The sequence below is a fragment of the Dermochelys coriacea genome, chromosome 15 (genome assembly GCF_009764565.3).
Source record: "Dermochelys coriacea isolate rDerCor1 chromosome 15, rDerCor1.pri.v4, whole genome shotgun sequence".
Lineage (NCBI taxonomy): Eukaryota > Metazoa > Chordata > Testudines > Dermochelyidae > Dermochelys > Dermochelys coriacea.
In genome coordinates, this window is record NC_050082.1 from 9,058,988 (window position 1) to 9,079,181 (window position 20,194).

A 20,194-nucleotide genomic window follows, 5' to 3' on the forward strand; every position below is an offset into this window, starting at 1 on the left:
GAACCAAGACCCACAACTTAATCCTGTATTTGAGAAAAAAGAAAAGGAGTACTTGTGGCACCTTAGAGACTAACAAATTTATTTGAGCATAAGCTTTCGTGAGCTACAGCTCACTTCATCGGATGAAGTGAGCTGTAGCTCACAAAAGCTTATGCTCAAATAAATTTGTTAGTCTCTAAGGTGCCACAAATACTCCTTTTCTTTTTGCGAATACAGACTAACACGGCTGCTACTCTGAAACCTGTCATTATGTTTGAGAAAGCGTGAGTAGCATAGAGGGATGATGTGCTCTTGGGAGCCTGCATTGATGAGGAGACAAGTGTTTGTATTTTGGGCCAGATGTAGCGTTTTCCAACCTGCCCTTTTGAAGCCAAGATGCATGTTTACGCTCCCTACTCACTGTCTGGTCTCAACATACTTCCTCCCTGTGACAGGGTATACAGGGCCAGGAGCAGTGGAAGTACCCTAAAAATATGGGGGACACAAACACCTGAAGTGTGGCCCTGCCCCCCCGCGCCATCCCCTGAGGCCCCACCCTGCCCCGCACCTCCCCGAGCCCCCACCCTCACACTGCCCCTTCCCCCAAGACCCTACCCCCACACTGCCTCTTCCCCCCAAGTTCCCGCACTGCTCGGTCCTCTCTGCCCACTCTCCCCATTGCTCGCCCTTATGGCTGGTAAAAAGTGGGGGGGGCATGGTCCCCTGGCCCCCCTTGTTCTGGTGCCCCTCTACCTGGCACTCCCTGCTGAAGGCCCCGCAGTCCTACCGCACCCCGCGGAAGGAAGGAGCAGCGAAGGTGGGTGCCCCAGGCCGGCTTAGAGAGGCTGCACTGAAGCAGCCAATCAGAGCCCAGCAGGCTGACGTAAAAGGAGCTGCAGGGCCTGAGCTGCAGCCAGTCCCTGGCTGGGGCCAGAGGGGTGAGGAAGGGAGCTTGGCCTGGCCTGCAGGAGCTTGGCCCTGGGGGAGAGAGACCCTGAGAACTGTAACCCTGAGGTAACAAGCGAAGATAAAGGGACTGGATAGGAAGAGGCCCAGGGAAAAGAGCAGCAGCTAATTAAAGGAAGCAACAGGTGGCTCTGTGGATACGGTCTCTGGGTCTGGACCTGAGTGGTGGACAGGCCTGGGAACTCCCTCCGGGAAAGAGGCCTAAGCCTTGAGGTGGGGACAAGGCTCCTTTAGAAGCCCATGTGAAAAGCAGAATTTAAAGGGCCCACAAACGGGGCTGAAAACCCTGGTGAGGCTGACAGCTTGTTGAACTCGTTGCTACCCCAGAAGGGGTTCATCCATTATTGGCTGTATGACTTGGTCGGAGGGCTGAGCCAATGAAGACCTGTCTAGCGAGGTCAGCATGCTACAGGGGGTGCCAGGAGCGGGAAGAGAGATCACAACATCACACCCTGCTGATAGGAGGTGAGTGTCCCCCTTCACACTCCTGTCTGGCCAACAGCTGAGGTAGGGCAACCATCCATCCTAGGTCTTTTTATGCTCCTCTCCCTGAATACTCAAACCCTTTATCTTCAAAGGTGGCTGTTATCAGGACTGGTAGAGTGTGAGTGTTTATCATGTGGTGGTATGGCTAAAGAGATCATTCAGTCTTACCTGAATTCAGAGGAGCAGTTCCTTGCCCTAAAAGAAAAGGAGGACTTGTGGCACCTTAGAGACTAACAAATTTATTAGAGCATAAGCTTTCGTGAGCTACAGCTCACTTCATTGGATGCATTTGGTGGAAAAAAACAGAGGGGAGATTGAGATAGATAGACAGACACACACACACACACACACACACACACACAGAGAAAACAACCTCCCTCTGTACTGAGAATTTGTCAGGCTTGTTCTTGGCAAGTAAGTTAGTTTGATGGGACCGTTTGATGTAATTCCACATGGCTGTGCCGGTGTTCATTTTTACCGAGAAAGGGAGGGATGTGTTCTTTCCCATTCTGAAACTTAAGCTCTGCACGTTTGCTTAGGGAAAGCTAGCTTGGGGCTTCTCTTTAGAACGTCCTGCTTGTCAGGGACCAGGACCTCACTGAAGACAAGTGTTTTTGACATGTTTGAAGATGTTTCACTTAGGAGTAATGAAGTTCTCAGCCTTTGTGCAGCACATACTAATGAAAGTGAAGAGGTGTGAAGCTCAGAATAGAGATGTGCCAGGCACATGTTGAAATGCAATCTATTGCCAGCTTTCTGACCCTCCCCCTCACTTCAGCCAATCAAATGGATTATCCCTGGTCTAAAATGGTATCACAAAGATAGGGAGCATTGGTGTGAAATTTAATTCCTTTTTTTTGGGGGGGGGGAGGGAAATAATTTTATACTTGTGGAGTCTGATAAAACTAGGCCATGCAGTTCTGGGTGAGATGGGATTCTGGGCTTGGATTTTAAATTGAAAGGACTTCAGGGCAGGGAACAGATCTCCTATGCTTTGTAAATAATTGGACACACTTGTAGTGCTATAGGAATGATGAAGAATAATTGAAAAAGCTGTGGTATTTCTTGGAGTGCAATTGCATGCAGCTTCCAATCTTGTAGCACTGACTGTCAAATGTGGCTAATCAGCAAACTTGTCTTTTCACTTTTCCCTCCTGTTGCAAAAAGCTTGCTGAGAATGCCTTGTTTCGGAGAACTTCAGTGTTTGGTTGGGGGGGTGTATGTGTGTATGTGTGTTTGCGTGCACGTGGGTTGAACTGTTCCCTTGCACAGACAAAGGGAAACAAAAACTAGAGCCCTGAAATTTGAGAACAGGGACAGGAGTCTTTCCTCCACACTCCCTCTGAAGTAGCCAAACCAAATTAGATGACAACTGCATTTTGAGCATCTCTGTAATCCGAGCTGCCTAAGAGAAAAAAATTTGTGCTGCTTCTGGCTGAATGTAACTCTTTTCACACTTTATTTCTCCTCATTCCATGAACCTGGTTTTCAGTTCAAAGAATTCCTAAGATGCTTAGCACATCTCTAGTGCTTTTCATCTGAGCATCTCAAAGCATTTTACTTGTGTGGGGCACCGCCCACATATGTACAATGGGGGACACTGAGGCAGAGGGCTTACCCTGCATGTGGGCTTGGGTAAATCATGTTATTTTCAGAGGCTGAGAAATAGAAACCAGGAGCCTTGACTCCAGTCAGTCGCACTTACCACTATAAGCCTTCAAACCAGGAGGTGAAATCTTTTGTTTCATTTCCCCCCCCACTAAACTCTGTTTCTTCTAATAAGTTTACCATTGTTGATTGGATAGACACGTGAGCCTGGATTCAAAGCTCTCTTCCATTGTGGCCTGCCTCAAAAGACAGTATGTATAATCTGCTGCGTGTGTATTGTTTTGTTTCTAAGGCCAAAGTGTAAAGCATTCCTTGTGTTTGCTTTGTTCTTATGTGATTTTCTCCTGTCATCTCAGCCTTGAACTCCTGTCCACTGGTCACCCTCATAATGAGATTCTTTTGTCAGACTTCAAGGAGGTTTTCTAATTCAAAAAGCTTCATTTTCAATGGGATCTGTATTGTATTTCTAAAGTCTCCCGCCAAGGGCCCTTGAGCGCTATACAAACAATCGTTACAACTGGCAGATAAAAACATTTAATTTAAACATAAAATACCTGAGCATGGTTGAATTATGAAATGCAGCTGGAAAATGTCCTTGGATGAGTATTTCTCCCTCCATCCCCCACAAGGGAACAGGCTTTGCCTGAAATGTGCTACCCAGGTTTCAGGAGCTTATCCTGCTGGAAAGGAGTCAAGAGGGGGGTCCTGCTGGCTCATTACCTCTCCTGGCTTTAAAGGAGATGGGAATATCTGGGGATACAGAGGATGAAGGGTGTGGGCTGAACAGTCTTGTGGGGAGGAATTGTAAGACTGGTCAAACATGGGGAGAAGGTGTGACCTGATTTTTGATCTGTGGCTATGTAACCCATGCTAAAAATTTGTCTCCCTCTCGGAGCTAGACAACATGGGTGGTTTGAGTCAGCTACTTCCTCTGAGCTAAAGGACTGGGACCTTTATATCTTGCAAAGAGACTAGTGGCTTTAGGCCCAGTCCGTTCAGAGGACCCAACAAGGGGCATGGTTAGTTGCATGTATTTACAGAGCCAACTTTCAGGGAAGACAAATGAATTTGTATAGCAGGTTGGCAAGGTGCCTGCTCTCTCAACTGTTATTGCATGAGTGGCAGTAAGCTGAGAAATTTCATTTGCTTAAAGTTGCATCTTGCTGCTAGAGAGAGGATCTCTATTCCCCACCAGTCATTTTATGCTTCTCATTTGGATTGCAAGGCCTGGATCTTCCCCTGTGAGTATGAGACAAAAAGGGATCTTTATAATCAGAGTCACAAAAAGCAGAGTCAAGCTGATTTCCATGTATTTGCTAGGAGGAACTGACAGTGGTTACAAAAATGACTCCTCTGTCATGTGGCAACAGAAATACAGCAGGAGTGTCTCTTCTAATGCTCATTTTCTCTGGCATCAATTAACAGGGCTGAACTGGAAAGAGGAAATGCTGTTCTTGACTCAGAAGTATAGTGATTCAGAGAAGAATGGGGGCTGCCTGTGCAGGTGGGCAGCACTGCTGTGGCTGACTTTGCTAAGGACAGGCCCAGGGAGGAAGCACTAAGGGAAGGAAGGGGAAGGAGGTGGACTAAGCACTGGAAATGCAGAGAGAATAACCAAGGTGAAGAGACTGAGCTGGTGGGTGTACCGTGTGAGGATCATAAGAGTCCTCCTTTAAAATAGCAGAGCAGTGCACGCATGCTCCCTGGCTCTGGCCACCTCTTCCTTTGTTGCTAAAAAAGCAGCAGCTGAAATCTGGGGAAGTATCTCCCTTAAAGAGAGGAAGGATGGTCCAGTGGTTAGTGGGATACCCATGTCTCCTGATTCTCAGGCTTCAGTTCCCTTCTCCACCACATTCGCTCCCTGTAATGGTCTTGGGCAAGTCACTCTCCGCACCTCCATTGCCCATCTGCGTAATGGGCATAGGAGCACTTCCCTCCCGCACAGGGGTGCTGTGAGGACAATTGCATTACAGATCATGAGGCACTTTGGCTGCTACAGCACCAGTGTCCATAGAAGTGTATGAGTGACAAAGCTCTAGCCCAGTGGCCCCCAACCCTTTTGTGGCCAATTGCACACATGTTTTCAGAAGAGTGTGGCTGGCATCAACAATTTTTTTCAAGGCTTTTTTTTGTATTTGTACATTTAAATAATACGAAAACCATCATATTTAATATTGCGTAATATGACTCCATAAGATAAAAAAGGTAATTTTACATGTAAAAGGTATTACTTAAATTATTCGGCAATTACTCTTTCACCACACCATGTGAATTTGCTCTTTTTTTTATCTACCTGTAAGAAAAATTCAGGAGTTTTTACTGAATAAATATAATCTGTTTTCATTTTATTTTAAAGTAAAATTATTTTTTGATAGCTTTTTTTGGAAAAATTTAGACTAGTTGTAGCAGAAAGTGAGGCTAGTAATATTTCAGTCCTATATATAAAACATTGTTGAACTGCTTGGTCCAAATATATTTATTCTTTCTTAACCATAACTGGCTATCTATGGTAAATTAAAAATATTCTTTTATTGTTACTTTTATCTGGATAAACAAATATGAAAAAAAGTTAAACACAAGTTAATCATACGCACTCATCAGCATTTAATGGAAAATAGGTATAATTAATTCATGTGGCTTTTCTTATAGTCAGTGATTTTTGGCATTGCATTTCTTCAACTAATTTTTTGTAGTTGGGAGAATAGGATGATATTCCCATTCTTAAGCAATCATAAAGATGGGCATCTGTAAGCCGAGATCTGTATTTTGATTTTATGATGTTCATAGTTGAAAACAGAACTTTGCATAGATAAGTGAAACCAAAATAAGATTTTTATTTTGTATGCTATATTTAAGGCAGGAAACTTTTTTCGGTCAGATTCCAAAAGTTTTCATCTGTGCAGAATTTTAGACCAATATCATTTAGAAGGTCCAAAACCTCCAGTTCCATGTCTTCTGTTCTTAGCTGAATGAGACTCTCAATTGATGTAGCCATTTCTGTTACTTCTATTTGGCAAGTAAAAGGATTCCCCAGAAAAGCAGCTACAGGCTCAATGATGGTGAAATGTTGAAGTCTCTTTTCAAATTGTTCCAGAAGTGTTTGAATGTGGATAACAAATGGTGATGGGTTAAAATCACTGTCACATACCATTTTCTTCATACTTGGGAAATGTACGAGAGACTTCATCTTCGTATGTGACATCCACAAGATCAGTTTTGCTTTGAATGATTTTGCAGAGCCTATCGTTTGAGCCATGTTTGTCTCTTCTCTGGAGTTCAAGATTTTAAATGCTCAATTTGTTAGTGATGTTGGCAAGAAAAGCCAAGTCCATTAACCAGCTGGAGTCATCTTGTTGCTCGAAGTTCTGATTTGTGGACTTCAGAAATTCTTTGACCTCTTCAATTAGGCTTTAAAAAAATGCAAGAACTTTACCTTTGCTCAACCATCGTACTTCTGTGTGCAAGATAAGATCAGATTGTTTATCATCAACATTTTTCTACAGGGCCTTAAAAAGGTGGTGTTGCAAAGGTTTCACTCTAATAGTTAATTATTTTAATAATGACATTCATGACGTGTTGAAAAGTAAACTTTGATGCACAAAGCTTCTTGGTGGATAATGCAATGATAAGACATAAAATTTGGAAAGGATTCATTCTTGCAGAGTGCAATGAATCCATTGGCGCTGCCCATCATTGCTTGTGCCCATCAGTGGTGATTGTGCAGTGGCATACTAATTGATGTTGCATATGATTTGAATAAATTATAGATGTCCTCACCCTTTGTTCACCCTTTCATAGGCAATACTTTTAGTAACACTTTTTTTACGGTGAAGTCAATAAATATCAGCCTCACCATAAATGCTAACTGCACTGTATCCGATATCTGTCGACTCATCGAACTGCAGTGAAAACCAGTCACATGTTCCAAGTCATCCTTTAGCTGACTTGGCATATCGCTTGAAATTGCATGTATCCTCCTCATAACTGTTGTCTGATAACTGCAAGTCTTGTATTGCCGACAATCTCACACTTGTTAGGAAATCCTTGAAACAGGCAATCAGCACCAGTCAAAAATGTTTCCTTCAACAATTCACCATCTTGAAAGGGTTTTTTTTCTTTGCAAGCCGATGAGCAATGTTAAAGGAAGCAATAGTAGCACTCTTAAATTTACCACTTGTTTAGTGAAAACAGATTGCTGGGCAGATAGGTTTGATTTGAGTTGATTTTTTCTTAACTCAGATTTAAGTGGATTGCTAATGTCAAAAGAGCCATGATTAGTTTGGAAATGGCTTTCAACATTTTTTTTTTTTTTTGGCACTGCAACAGTACCACCGCACAATAAGCAAACACATTTCCCTTTATTTTCAATAAAACAATAGGATCCTTCCCACTCTGCATTGAAATAATATGTACATTGTCTTTTATTTGAACCACTCATTTTGGGGCAAAATGTTAAAGTAATAAATCGCAAAGCACGAGAAAACAGCAGTATCAGTGCAGCAGAAGAATACTCACATACACGGCAGGCACAAGTGGAGCAAGCACATGCCTGGGGCATCCCATGCTAAGGGGCTGCATTCCATCCATTCTTGGGGCAGCAGAGTCCAAGCAGGTTTTTTTTCTGCTTTGGCAGTTCAGGCGGGGTTTTGGGGTTTTTTGTGCTTTGGCAGTTCAGGCAGTGGCAGTCCAAGCCGCTTTTTTGGTGGCAGTTCTGGGCAGCGCGGAGAGAAGCCTGCAGCACCGGAGTTCTCTGTCCCCAGCAGGTGTGGGGCCATGGCTTCTCTCTCCTGCTGGGCACTACTTGTCGCACTGTGTCACTAGGCAGGCACACAAATGCCCCGGTGGTGCCATGGCGCCCCCGGGCACTGCGTTGGGGACCACTGCTTTAGCCTCTGGGGCACTGAGCAGGACTGATGAGCAGCACCTTAGACAGCACCTGCCATGTAGCTTCAGTCCCCTATCGAGTGCAACAAGTCACCAGCACCTTGATCAGTGACTACCATGGAGTGAGCTGTAGCTCACGAAAGCTTATGCTCTAATAAATTTTAGTCTCTAAGGTGCCACAAGTACTCCTTTTCTTTTTGCGAATACAGACTAACACGGCTGCTACTCTGAAACCATGGAACTGCAGTCCCTGGTTGGGAGTGCTGCAGGGTGACTCTGTTTGAATAGAAGTCACAGGTCTGGGGCTGTAGGAACTTTTCCTCCCCTCCCCCAGTCCCTGGGAGGGACAGTAATACAGCTTGGGTCCTGCAGGGTGTCTCTGTAGTTCTCTGCCTTCTTCTCTGGAAACCACTATCCAACAGCTCCCCCTGCTCTCTGAACACTGAGCCTAGGACACAGATCCTGGTCTATGTGAGTGGGATGCTTGCCTGGGAGGGGTGGAAATATGGAGAGGAAACCATAGGTTTTCTAGCAGGCTGGATATGGGGCAGTTGAAGATTGGGAAGGTTCTGGGACTGGTATTTGGTGATGAAGATGGGGAGAGAACGGACAGACCAGGAACAGAGTAATTCTGCTTTGGATTAACTGAGGCAGTGGCAGGTGAGAGAGAACATGGGGCTGTGAGTTGAAGGAATGACTGAGTAGTTCTCAGTGCAGATGTCATGGAAGCTGCTGATGAGGTGCCCTAAGGCCTGAGGGGGAAGGAGGAGGCCAATGGGGAAGGGGCGAAGGAGTTACCCAAGAGGCTGAGATGGGTCAGCAAGGAAGGAGGGGGCACCCATGGGACAGCTGCAGGAAGAAGAGGGAGCAATCACTGGGACTTGAAGGCAGCAGCCAGATGGAGTAAATCGGATGGCCCTCATAGGGTTTGCTACAGGGAGCTTGCTAGTGACCTTGGTGAGGCCATAAACCAGGCTGGAACAGTTCTAGATGGGCCCAGCGAGTCTGCCATTTTGTAGAGCGGAGCCAAGAAGATGGGGCTTGCAGTGTGTCGTGGAGGTGATACAGCCCTTGTGGGAGCTCTGTTGCCCCAAGGCCAGGTGAAAGGAAAGCTCCCCTTGGCTACTGCTACTTTCCTCTTTTGGGTACATCTACACCGGGCTGATAAACCCGTGGCTGGCCCAGATCAGCTGACTCAGGGTTGCAGGGCTTGGGCTCCGGGGTTCAAAAATTGTTGTGTACAATTTGGGGTTGGGCTAGTGCCTGAGCACTGGGATCCTGTGAGCAGGGAGGGTCCTAGAGTTCAGGCTCCATCTCAATGTCTACACAGCAGTTTTTAGCCCCGGATTCCGAGCCCCTCAAGACTGAGCTGTACCATGGGTCTTTTGTCCCTATGTAGATGTACCCTCAGCAGCCACCAGTTCCGTCATCCCAGATGAGCCCTGTTGTCACAGCAAGGCTTGAGCGGTGGTTGAGAAGTGGCCTTTACAGTAACTAAGTCCAGCAAGGTTTTTGAAGGTTGGGTCCAAGACTGTAGCTTCCTACTAGACCAAGTTCAGCATAGTGACCAGAGCAGCAGGGTAATGCATATGTGGCCACTTGTGCTGAGCACACAGGCCTGCTGTGTTCTGCGATCACTATTTTCAAGGCCCGCCCTTGCATTCCAAGGGTCCTGGAGCTGAAGGTGGTAGTTTATGGGGCTGTGGGGATTGGCCATGTCCATGGAGTGGTTGAAAGGAATCCAGGCTGTGAGTGGTGGCTGAAAGGGAGCAGGAGGAGAGAGTCTGAGACCTTAAGAAGGTTTTTGAGGTGCCAGAGCTGTGTGGGGGTCTGGAGCTGGATGGCTTGTCTATTTCTGTGACCTGAGAAATCCATCCCGCTCTGTCTTCCCTGTCTGGGGCTCTGAACGGCAGAATTTTTCAATTCCAGAACTTCACATCTTTAATTTCAAAGGCCTGGGTTGTGTATTTAGCCAAACCCTTAATGACAGTGGCACAAAGCTAAGTGGCTTTTAAGATCCTCTGACAGTATCCCTTCAATTTTTAACTGGCGATTGGTTTTCCCTTAATATTATACCAGTTTGATCAGAGCAGCTACTTCCTGGGAAGTATGTGTGCGTAAAATACATGATCTCTAGTGAGCCAGTATATCACTGGGAGGTGAATTTACACTTCCTTGCTGTGGCTTAGAAGGTGATATCTATATTTCCTTATGTCTCTTGCAGCCTTGTTGTGGGGATTGTGGCACTTGATGATTTAATCAACATAATCTCCAGAAAAAACATGTCTTTGTTCTGGGGCTGGGAAATGTTAATTGATGCTAGTTTGAGTCTCCTATGGTAAATTAAATGATTAGGTTTAGGACTGGATTGTGTACACACACTGCCCCACAGCTGAACAGTGCTGTTCACAGCTTAGAAACTCCTTGGCTCATGCATTTCTCAGGGACCATAAACCAATTCCAGCCCCTTTGTTATAAATGAAACACCTAATGCAGTGCCCAGGCATGTGTACATAGCTGCTAAACCCAAGTTCATTAAATACCATCCACACTGACACCCAAAGAGGCTCCTAGCTAAAAGCCCTCCTGCAAGCTCCATGAGCATGGGTAAAATGTGTCTTGCTTGTGTCCCAAGGTCACCTGTTTCCCCGATTGAATCTGAGCATAGAGAGTGCTCAGGCTTCCACCACTAACATCCAGGAAGTGTCAGTAAAAGGAGATTCCATCTGCAGTAGCTGAGAATTCCAGGTGGCCTCCAAGTGATGCTCCATGGGAGAACACACTGCAGTCATCTGAATACAAAGGTCTGAACGGCACAGAGTTGCGGGGGAAGATATTACCAGTCCCATTTCACAGATGGAGAAACTCTGAGACAGAGGTTGAAACTTAACGAAGGAGGCAGGGGCGGAGATGGGGATAAAACAGAGGTCTGGAGCCCAGTGCCCAGCTATTGGTGAATGCTGGTGGACCCACCTGGTTACAACAGATCTCACTGCAAGCTGACTCAGTGCAGCTGCTGCTTCATGGTCCAGGCAGGAAAATTCTATTGGACCAGAGTTGGACATGGCATGTCTGCCAGGAAGAGGTACATTCAGCTCCTAAATGTCTGCAATACTGTTGTGAATAACAGCTGTTATCATGTGGCAAGTAAACATTCAATTTACCCTGTAATTGCACTGACCCTTCTCAAACGTTTATTTTGCAATTGGGCAGCTCATTGACTCATTACATGTACATGTTAAGTTAGTGGGGAAATGCAGGCCCAGGTGAAACCAATGTGTGACTGAACTTGGAAGCACCTGACTAATAAGCCTTGTCTATGCTGTTTTGTCTTAATGTCCCTGCCAGTCGTGGCAATGGGGTGAGGGCTAGTGCAGTGCACCATCAGCACTCTCACACCAGCACTATCTAATCGTGCTATCCTAGTCCATCCTGTGCTCTCTCTGTCCTCATTGGTATAGTGTCTAATCACCTTCCACTGGTGCTTGGCTAACAGTTTAAACAGTGGTGGGTGGTTAATGCTAGCAGCCATGCCAGCCCAGCTGCACCTCCAGTAGCAATGATGGTACACTTTAGGAGCAGGCTCTAATGGCTTTCTAGAAAAGGGACCACTCGAAACCCTTTTGCTTCCTGACTTTCATTTTCCGATTTAGAATATTTCATAGCCAGTGCTGCTTTCCCTCTATGTAAAGAGTTGCATGGGATTTATAGCAAGACACTGCAGCAATGCTGTTCCCATTTATACAGATGTGTGGAGTGTGGTATAGACTGTTTAGTGTTAAGGAATTGCTGAGGGTTTTTTTGGCATTTGAGGAATGAAAGGGCCTTTATGGTCCGAAAACTGCCCATACTCCTCAACAGCTCAGCTTATTGGGTGTAAAAACAGCCCACACTACTGAACAGATCAGCTTATTGGGTGTATTCAGACTCTAGTCTGCTTGCTTTAGTGACGGGGAAAAGAGGGTTTATTCTCCTAGCTCTCCAGGGTTCTCAGGAGGAAACTAGATTCTATTCTGTTTATGCAGCTTTCACTGGGGTTATTAGTGATTGTCTGGTTGCAGAATCTTTTACTGTGCAGTTGGGGAGAACCCACTATGACTTTCAATTTGGGAGGGAGTTTGCAGGGCTGGAAGTTAGGGAAACCATTTTTTCGTTTGCAAACAGTCACACAGTGGCAGAGCTGGGAATAGAACTCAGGTGTTCGGATTCCTACTGAGGTGTAGTGGCCAAGTGACTAAGGTGCTTGACTCCCATCATGGGTTCAAGTCTCGCTTGGTCTCCTATGGAAAGGCTACCTCCAGTTCACCACGCTGCCAAGTGGGCACCTGATCCATAGGGCTAGGGAAGTCAAAGGCAGCTGGTCGTGATGCTAGCCAAGTTGCTCCCTTGTATACTGAGGGCTCTGAAAACTGAGGCACCTTTTTAAAAAAAACCAACAACTTTGCCATCTCTGGCTTGGGTTGACTTTTTTGTCCTGATTCCCAGTCCCATTCTAACAAAACCTTTACTGTCCATTTCAGCTGCAGCTTTTTGGATATTAAAGGGTTATTTTAGTACTGGGCTGGGGTAAGAAGGCTATGTAGGGGAAAACTAGCCTAGTCCTATGAAGTGTTTTAAACTTGTAGAATTCTTACAAACTGACTTCCATGTTTGGCCATGGGGCAGTGCTAATGAGGAATACAAAGTATTCTATCTTGTGCCACTAAAGTGCTCCACCTGCCCAGTACTGCCAATCCCTGCATCCCAGTCAGAAGCTGGGTCTCTATCATTTGAGACCATGTCTCTGGCTTGGCAGCACAAGGTGTTATCTGCACTGCTGGCGTGGCACATTGTGATCACTCTTTATTACTCTGTAACATTCCCTTCTGTAGTACCCAGGATCCTACTGCCTCCCAGTGCTTGGGGATTACTGTTTCAAACATAAGTACATAGGTTTAAAGGACGCTGCGGCAGCCAGGGTTTTGTGCTAAATTTCAAGGTGTCAGAAGTCCTTGGAGAAGAGGCTGTGACAATTCAATCACCATGTTAACTGGTCTGTGGGTAGGCCCCCTGCAGCACAGGGCATAAGGCTATGGCCCAACAGGTTTCCTTCTTTATTAAGTAGCCTAGCACTGAGGACAGAGGTTTTCTTCACTGCGCCTGCAGATTTTTCCTCCCTGCATCACCCGGGCTCACTTGCTGAGCTTGAACTTCAGTACCGTTTACTTGCCACCAGGAGGAGCCATTACCTGGAAATCTCTTCCCACCACCCTGCGCTGGAATGCCTGTTGGCCAAAAACATTTTGATGGGCCCCTGGGGCATCATGCTTAGTCTCACAGGCTGTGCATTCCTTCCCAGTGGTGCACAGCTGGGACTGCCTCATCAGCAGAGAGGGAAATCCCTCCACCCATTCTAGATGTGATGGGCAGGTAGCAAAGTTAACGGGGGAGGAGGAGATGAAATGATCCACAATGCTGGCCTTGGGTGTGGTACGCCTTACTTATGACACCTAGGATCCCAGAGAGATTAAAGGGGGCAATATGATTCTCTGATGGGCTGTTTTCTCTGACGGTGCACGGGGAAGCAGTGAAACTAGCTAGATTTCAAAGGCTGGAAACTGCTCAGCCCATTCCCCCTGCTCTTCCCCAGGGGGAGGCGTGAGGAACTTTTTAAAAATCAGACGTATGTAACCCTGTAAACACTGGCAGAGGAAGGTGGGAGCAGATGTGATACCTAAAGAGGCTTCTGATTAAACTTCAGGATGACAGTGTCCCTTTTAGGTTTCTTTGAGCTCCCCCCAGGTGAATAAATGGTGCTTGGGAAAGGCAGAAGCTGCTCTGCTGAGTTCAGGAGCTGCAGTTCCATGGCCTTCCTCATTTGCAATCTGGCATGCGTGGATCTCTAAAAGATAGTCCCCAGACAAGCCAGAGCTCTCTGGCCCTTTCAACCCTAATCAGGCATTTTGAAATATAAAGCAACGTTCCAGAGTATGAGGTGGAACCCCTATATCTCAGGTGGGAAGATGTTGCAAACAGCACTTGGGATGTCCAGCTGCATAGGTGCTAAGCAATCTCCAGCACCAACCCCCTTCTCAACCCATGTGGGCTCCTAAGACAGAGCAATATCAAGCCACAGATGGCAAGATTTATTGCTGGGTGTCTATTTGAAGTTGAGTGGACAGGAATCATATTTCAAAGCCATCAGAATGGGAGCTTTTAGCTGTTTCTCTTTCTCCAGAATAGCAACAGCTTCACAACAAGCCAGAGGATGTCAGGGTGAATCTGTTTCGCTGACAATAAGATGGTTCTTGTCTAGACTGGGAGTGCTGTTTAACTGAGTGAGTCTGCAGAATAAATTAAAACCAAAATACTTTCTAGGCAGTCAGTTTAAAAGAAAAACAAAGCTGAGGCACTGCTTCACCTACTGCTTGAGGGAGAGCTGGCCTGAGATTTCAGATGGTGGCTGGATTCCTGGGGGAAGTAGAGACTGCAGGGATTTGGGGCATCAGGTGACAGATGCCAGCCACCTGTTTGTAACATGCAGAGATCAGCTTGTGACCTTGACTGCTGAATTGTAGCCTTTCCCCAAATGAGCTGCATTTCCTTGCTTGCTGGCCTGTGAATGTTGTCATTTGACGCTCTCCTGGTTTGGTTTAGTGACTGACTATTCCGGGCAAATGTCCACAATCCACATTCAGAGTAAAATATGTGCAGAATGCTCTGTATCTTCTTTGAACAAGGGAAAGAGTGTGGCCTAGTGGCTACCGCGCAGAACTTGGCAGCAGGAGACTTGACCTCTATTCACAGCTTTGTCAGACTTGCTTTGTGACCTCGGCCCTGTCACTTAACTTCCCTGTGCCTCTATTTTTCCCCCATGTAAAAGGGGTAAATAGTATCGTCTCCATCTCCTCTTTGCAAAGTGCTTTGAGATTCCTGGATGAAAGAGCCTAGAGAAGTATATGAAGGTGGCATTCCTCCATCTCCATGTCTCTGTACAAGCAAGTCCCAGGATTCTTTCCCACAGGCCTGAAATCCCTTTCACAACATTGTTCTCTTACAGGGCATGAAGGAATATTTCTGGTGCCCCACAGCATGAAATGGGGGTTCCATGAAGATTGCCTATCCTCTGCTCCCTGCATAAACTCCTCCAGTGCTACAGAACTGAGATGGGGACACCTCTCCAGTCATTTAGGTCCAACTGTCTTGTCCCAGTGCAGGACTGTTCCCTATGGGGCTTTGATCAGCCTAGAATTAACTTCACCCCAGCCCTCTGACTGGTCTCAACAGTCTCTCCCCTTCCCACCACTGCTTCCATCCAATCAGGGACAGCAGAGTCCTCTCTGGCTGCCAGTGTCAGTCCTGAACATTATCAAGGCATGAGGAAGAAGGTTCCTGGTTCTGCCACAGACTCACTGAGTGACCTGGGGAAAGTCCATGTCACCTTGCTGTGCCTCAGTGCTGTAATTGTAGAAGGGGGGTGTCTTGTTTTTTCTCCCACCTTCTGTCTTACCTAGTTTAACTCTTCAGGGCGGGGACCATCTCTTATAAAGTAGGGGTACAGCCCCTAGTACAATGGGGCCCTGCTTTTGGTTGGGCCCTTCAGGAAAGTAGTATCTCACACCCAATGGTAAGGTGCTGCCATCATTCAGAAAACTGCAAAGCAGCAAAAACGCAGGCAAAGAAGGCCATGCAGTCAGTTGCTGATGACGCCCAGGAAAGCACTGTCTGCTCCTGATTTGGTATTTCCCAATCCCTGCTGAGACTATCTGATGTGTCAGAGCGCCTCCTGAAAAACAGCCCCCAAACTTGCCAGTGCTTGGATGTATTTTTAAGATAGGATCATGTTTGCTGGGAGGGTTTTCCACCCAAAGCAATTGCATCTTCTCCTTCTCTCCAGTTGGATCTGGACAGGATGCAGCTCATGGTCCACAGAGGCCTGGAGTGTCCTGATGAGAATCTTTGTCTCCCTTGCTTTCTCTGATGTTATTAGGTAGTCCCTGGACTGTGTAAGGGGAGGAGGGATCTGACTGTTAGACGTTGAATAGGCATCTAAGAACACAAGTACAAGGGAGCTGATTCTCCTTGGCATTTGCACCTGTGCACGTTATTACTTACCTTTGGATCAAAACGTGCCTCACATTTCCTACCCTTTTACAGCTGAGGGTACAACATGATGCAGGGACACTTCCAAGGTCACATGGCAGAACTGAGATTTGAACCCAGCTCTCCTGACTCTGTCATGCTGGCTTATCCTGCCTCTAGCCCTTCCTCTTCAGATTGCCTATAAACCCTCGCTATGTGGGGAGGAGGGAAGGATATGAGTGTTAGCTGAGCATGAGGGCATCTCTAATCCTGAGCCCTCTCTGGAGTCGCACTGTGATGCCACTTTCTGGTTTTCTGTCTCCCATCCCCACCTGTGTCGTCCCCAAAAGAACCATGTGATTAATTATACTGCTCCAGGGCCTCTGACAATTTATTTGGGGTTGGATGTTTTTGCTGCTGCTTACGCAATGGCAAATCTGCTGTGGCAGCATCCCAAGCAGGTGGCAGCTAATAGGTCAATAAAGTGAAACACATCATTACAGCAGTCAAGGCTGGGCTGCTGGGAGCAGAGGGGGCAGGTATAGGGGAAAGCTGGTCCCCATGGAGGAGCCAAAAGAGATCTGGGTTAGAAAACATGCCCCTTCCACTTCTGATACAAGAGGCTGGATTGCAGGAAATAGCTTGCTGTATGTACCATATTTATTTCTTAAACTGCAGTGGAATCACTGACCTATTAATCTGTCTTGGCGTTTTCTTTCCCCCCGCCGCTCCTGAATCTTAGAAATTGACTGATCTAACAGGGCTTTTCCAGCTTTAAGGTATTTATCTTAACTGGGCTGCATTGTGTTTTCCCCCCAGCACATGCTGTTGGGCCGGGGGGGAGGGGAAGTACTGATTAGGCTAGAAGCAAATTGAAAAGTGGCTTTAAAAAAAGCAAACACACATCATTCAAGATCTCAAATCACGAACAGTAAAACCTGTGTGCTTAGAAGTGACCCAGGCATTTTTTAACCTCATGCTTGGTTACTCTGTACTTGAGGATGCTCACATGGTCTGCAAACATTCTGTTAAGACTCTTCTCTCCATTGCAAGCAGATAAATATGGCCAGCCCTCTTTTATAGATGGGGAAACTGATTTACCAGCGGCCGCACAGCAAAATTATGGAAGAGCCAGGAACTCTCAGCTCCCAGTCCTGTGCCTGAGCTCTCATGTCTGCCTCTCTAGGCGAGCAGAAATTATCTTTGTGCCCCTGAGGTTCTGTGTTCCTCCTGCAGCAGTTAATAATAGCGACACACAGATCTTTTCATCAGCAGATCTCAAAGTGCTTTCCAAAGGAGGTCAGTATCAGTATCCCCACTTTACAGATGGGGAAACTGAGGCACAAAGTGGGGGGGAATTACTTGTTCAAGGTCACCAGCAGGCCAGTGGCAGAGCCATGAATAGAACCCAGGTTTCCCTGGTCACAGTCAATTCCTTATCCACTAGGCGACACTGCCTCCCTGATGTTGGCATCACTCCCAGAGCAGAGAGCTGTAATCTTTGCACTGCTTTAGGTGTTTGCAGATGACATCAGCTATGGCAATGGACATGCAGAACCCCTGGGCACTGGCTTGGGTAGGGAAAGGAAAGTTGTATCCCAGTCTTGGTCCCCCACCCCATGCTCTGTAAAGACACCACAGTCCTGATCTGCAAAGCAGAAGCAATCAGATTCTGTTAGGCAGGAACACCCCAGCCAATCTCAGAGGGCTAGGCTGGGGCCATTGTGCTGACCCCTCGCTTGTGTGATCTGAGCAATGCCCCGTGGGGTAAAGAATGTGAGAGGTTGGGGCAGTGACTGTTCTCATCCACCCTACCCTTTTTCCTCCTGGTTGGACTCTTCCTCTTAGAAGAAATTCGCTTGTTTTCTGAAACACTGCTCTCTGAAACCACTGGCAAGACTCCCCCTTTCCTTTTCTGGGACCATGATCTGCCCAGTGGTTTACCCCAATATTCTATGGTGCTTCTCTCTGCAGAGGCAGAACATCTGGCCAAGTACCTCGACTCCCTAACACTGGAGACGCAATGGGAAAATACCTAAACAGACGCTTGCCAAAGTCGCTTGTGAATCCCCTTCCTCCCATCCCTGTTTTCAGAGAAAACAGCTGCCAACTGTGAACCATGTGTAAAGATGCTAGTCCGGAGCCTCACTGCCACTTTCCATGTTATACCAGGGAGCCAGAAACCTGTCATACACATGGCAGCATGAGCTCACAGTGGCTAGCATGGTAAGCCCCCAGAGCTTCTCCCAGCTGCAGAGAAACTGCTGTTATCCACACGTTTCTTTGTTATCAGCACAGAGGCTCATGCTGTCAGCCCTGTGTGCTGTACAGCACATCCCAAGCATCTCCAAGCACTTTACTAAAGCTTTCCAGCCCTGCCTATGGGGTAGGTCAGCATCCTTCTCCTTTTACAGAGGGGAAAACAAAGGCCCGGAGAAGTTAAGGCCTCAGCTTGCAAAAGTACCCCCTAGTGCTGGAAGCCAACAGATGCTGGGGAGCCTGATTTTCAGACCCGGCGAGCACTCAGCTGCTAGTGACTTCTCCTTGAGCTGTGTATGTGTTCAACACTTCTGGAAATCAGGACCTTCTGGAATAGAGTAGGGCAAAAATTAATGGCCCTTCTTGAGGACTCTGACCTAAGCAACTTGTCCTAGGTCACCAAGAACAAGTCAGGAAGGCAACTCGGGAGCCCTGACTCCCTGTCTTGGTCTCTAACCTTCCCAGCCACTTTATTTTAAGAGCTGTTGGGAGGTTGCTTATATGGAATGAAGCTGTGGCATTTTGTTACTCTTTCTAGGTACCTTAATACCTGGTCTCACCTGTCTGTCACCTGACACATCAAAGCAGAGAACAATCTAGTAATGTGTGACCTATGCAGCCTCCCTCTCCTGATTCAAATTCATCCTCAAAATTTGTTCCAGCTGTGAAGCCCATCACTCTTCCACCCCTGTCAGCAGGAGATTTCAGTAGCATCCCATTTACCACAATGAGATACCACGAGTGAGGAGCTGCCAGTACTGACAGAAAATAAGATGGAAAATATCATATTATCTCTTTATAAATCCATGGTGCGCCCACATCTTGAATACTGCATGCATATGTGATCGTCCCATCTCAAAAAAGATATGTTGAAATTGGAAAAGGTTCAGACGAGCAACAAAAATGATTGGGGTATGGAACGGCTTCCATATGAGGAGAGACAGGGACTTTTCAGCTTGACAAAGAGACAACTAAGGGAGGGTATGATAGAGGTTTATAAAATCATGATGGTTTGGAGAAAGTAAATCAGGAAGTGTTATTTACTCCTTCTCATAACACACAAACTAGGGGTCACCCAATGAAATTAATAGGCAGCAGGTTTAAAACAAAAGGAAGTTATTTTTTTTTCATACAATGCACAGTCAACTTGTGGAACTCTTTGCCAGAGGGTGTTGTGAAGGCCAGGACTATAACAGGCTTCAAAAAAGAACTAGATAAGTTCATGGAGGATAGGTCCATCAATGGCTATCGGCCAGGATGGGCAGGGTTGGTGTCCCTAGCCTCTGATTGCTAGCAGCTGGGAATGAGCGACACGGAATGGATCACTTGATTACCTGTTGTGGTCATTCCCTCTGGGACACTTGGCACTGGCCACTGTTGGAAGACAGGATACTGGGCTAGATGGACCTTTGGTCTGATCCAGTATGGCTGTTATGTTCTTAACCCTAAACATTTGAAAATCAAGAGACAGTCTTCACAAATCATGAGATTTTTTTTTTTTTTTTTTTCAAAATTGAGGTTGGATTCTGTTTCTTTGCCTTCGGGTCAGTGAACCAGGAGGGGTCACATTTTCCAAGCTTTTCTTCACAGCAACATTCATTTTTATCAATGAAAGATGAGATTCTCTTGTAATCACTCATCTCCAAGCACTGGGTTAAACATCAGATATCTTGAGATAGTAGATAAAATCACAAGAGTTAGCACCACAGTTCTCAGTGTATAACAACTTGATTGAACCCACTAATTTATGAACAATACTACATATTCTTACCTGCCAGTAGATGGCACTCCTTATATTAAACAAACTGAGGTGAGCTATAGCTCACGAAAGCTTATGCTCTAATAAATTTGTTAGTCTCTAAGGTGCCACAAGTACTCCTTTTCTTTTTATGGCTTTGCTATAGCTCTCCCAGAACATAATGCTCCAGACAGAACCGCTGCAGGCTGTAAG

The 20,194-nt window shown here is 46.3% G+C and overlaps 1 long non-coding RNA gene across 1 annotated transcript in view; it reads left to right on the top strand.

Moving 5' to 3' along the window:
* Window positions 1–890: 890 nt before the first annotated feature.
* The window catches only part of LOC119843768, a 75,287-nt gene continuing 55,983 nt past the window's right edge, over window positions 891–20,194 (top strand). Inside the window, exon 1 of the long non-coding RNA XR_005289047.2 lies at window positions 891–1,410. This is a non-coding gene — a long non-coding RNA (uncharacterized LOC119843768). The remainder of the gene's footprint in view (window positions 1,411–20,194) is intronic.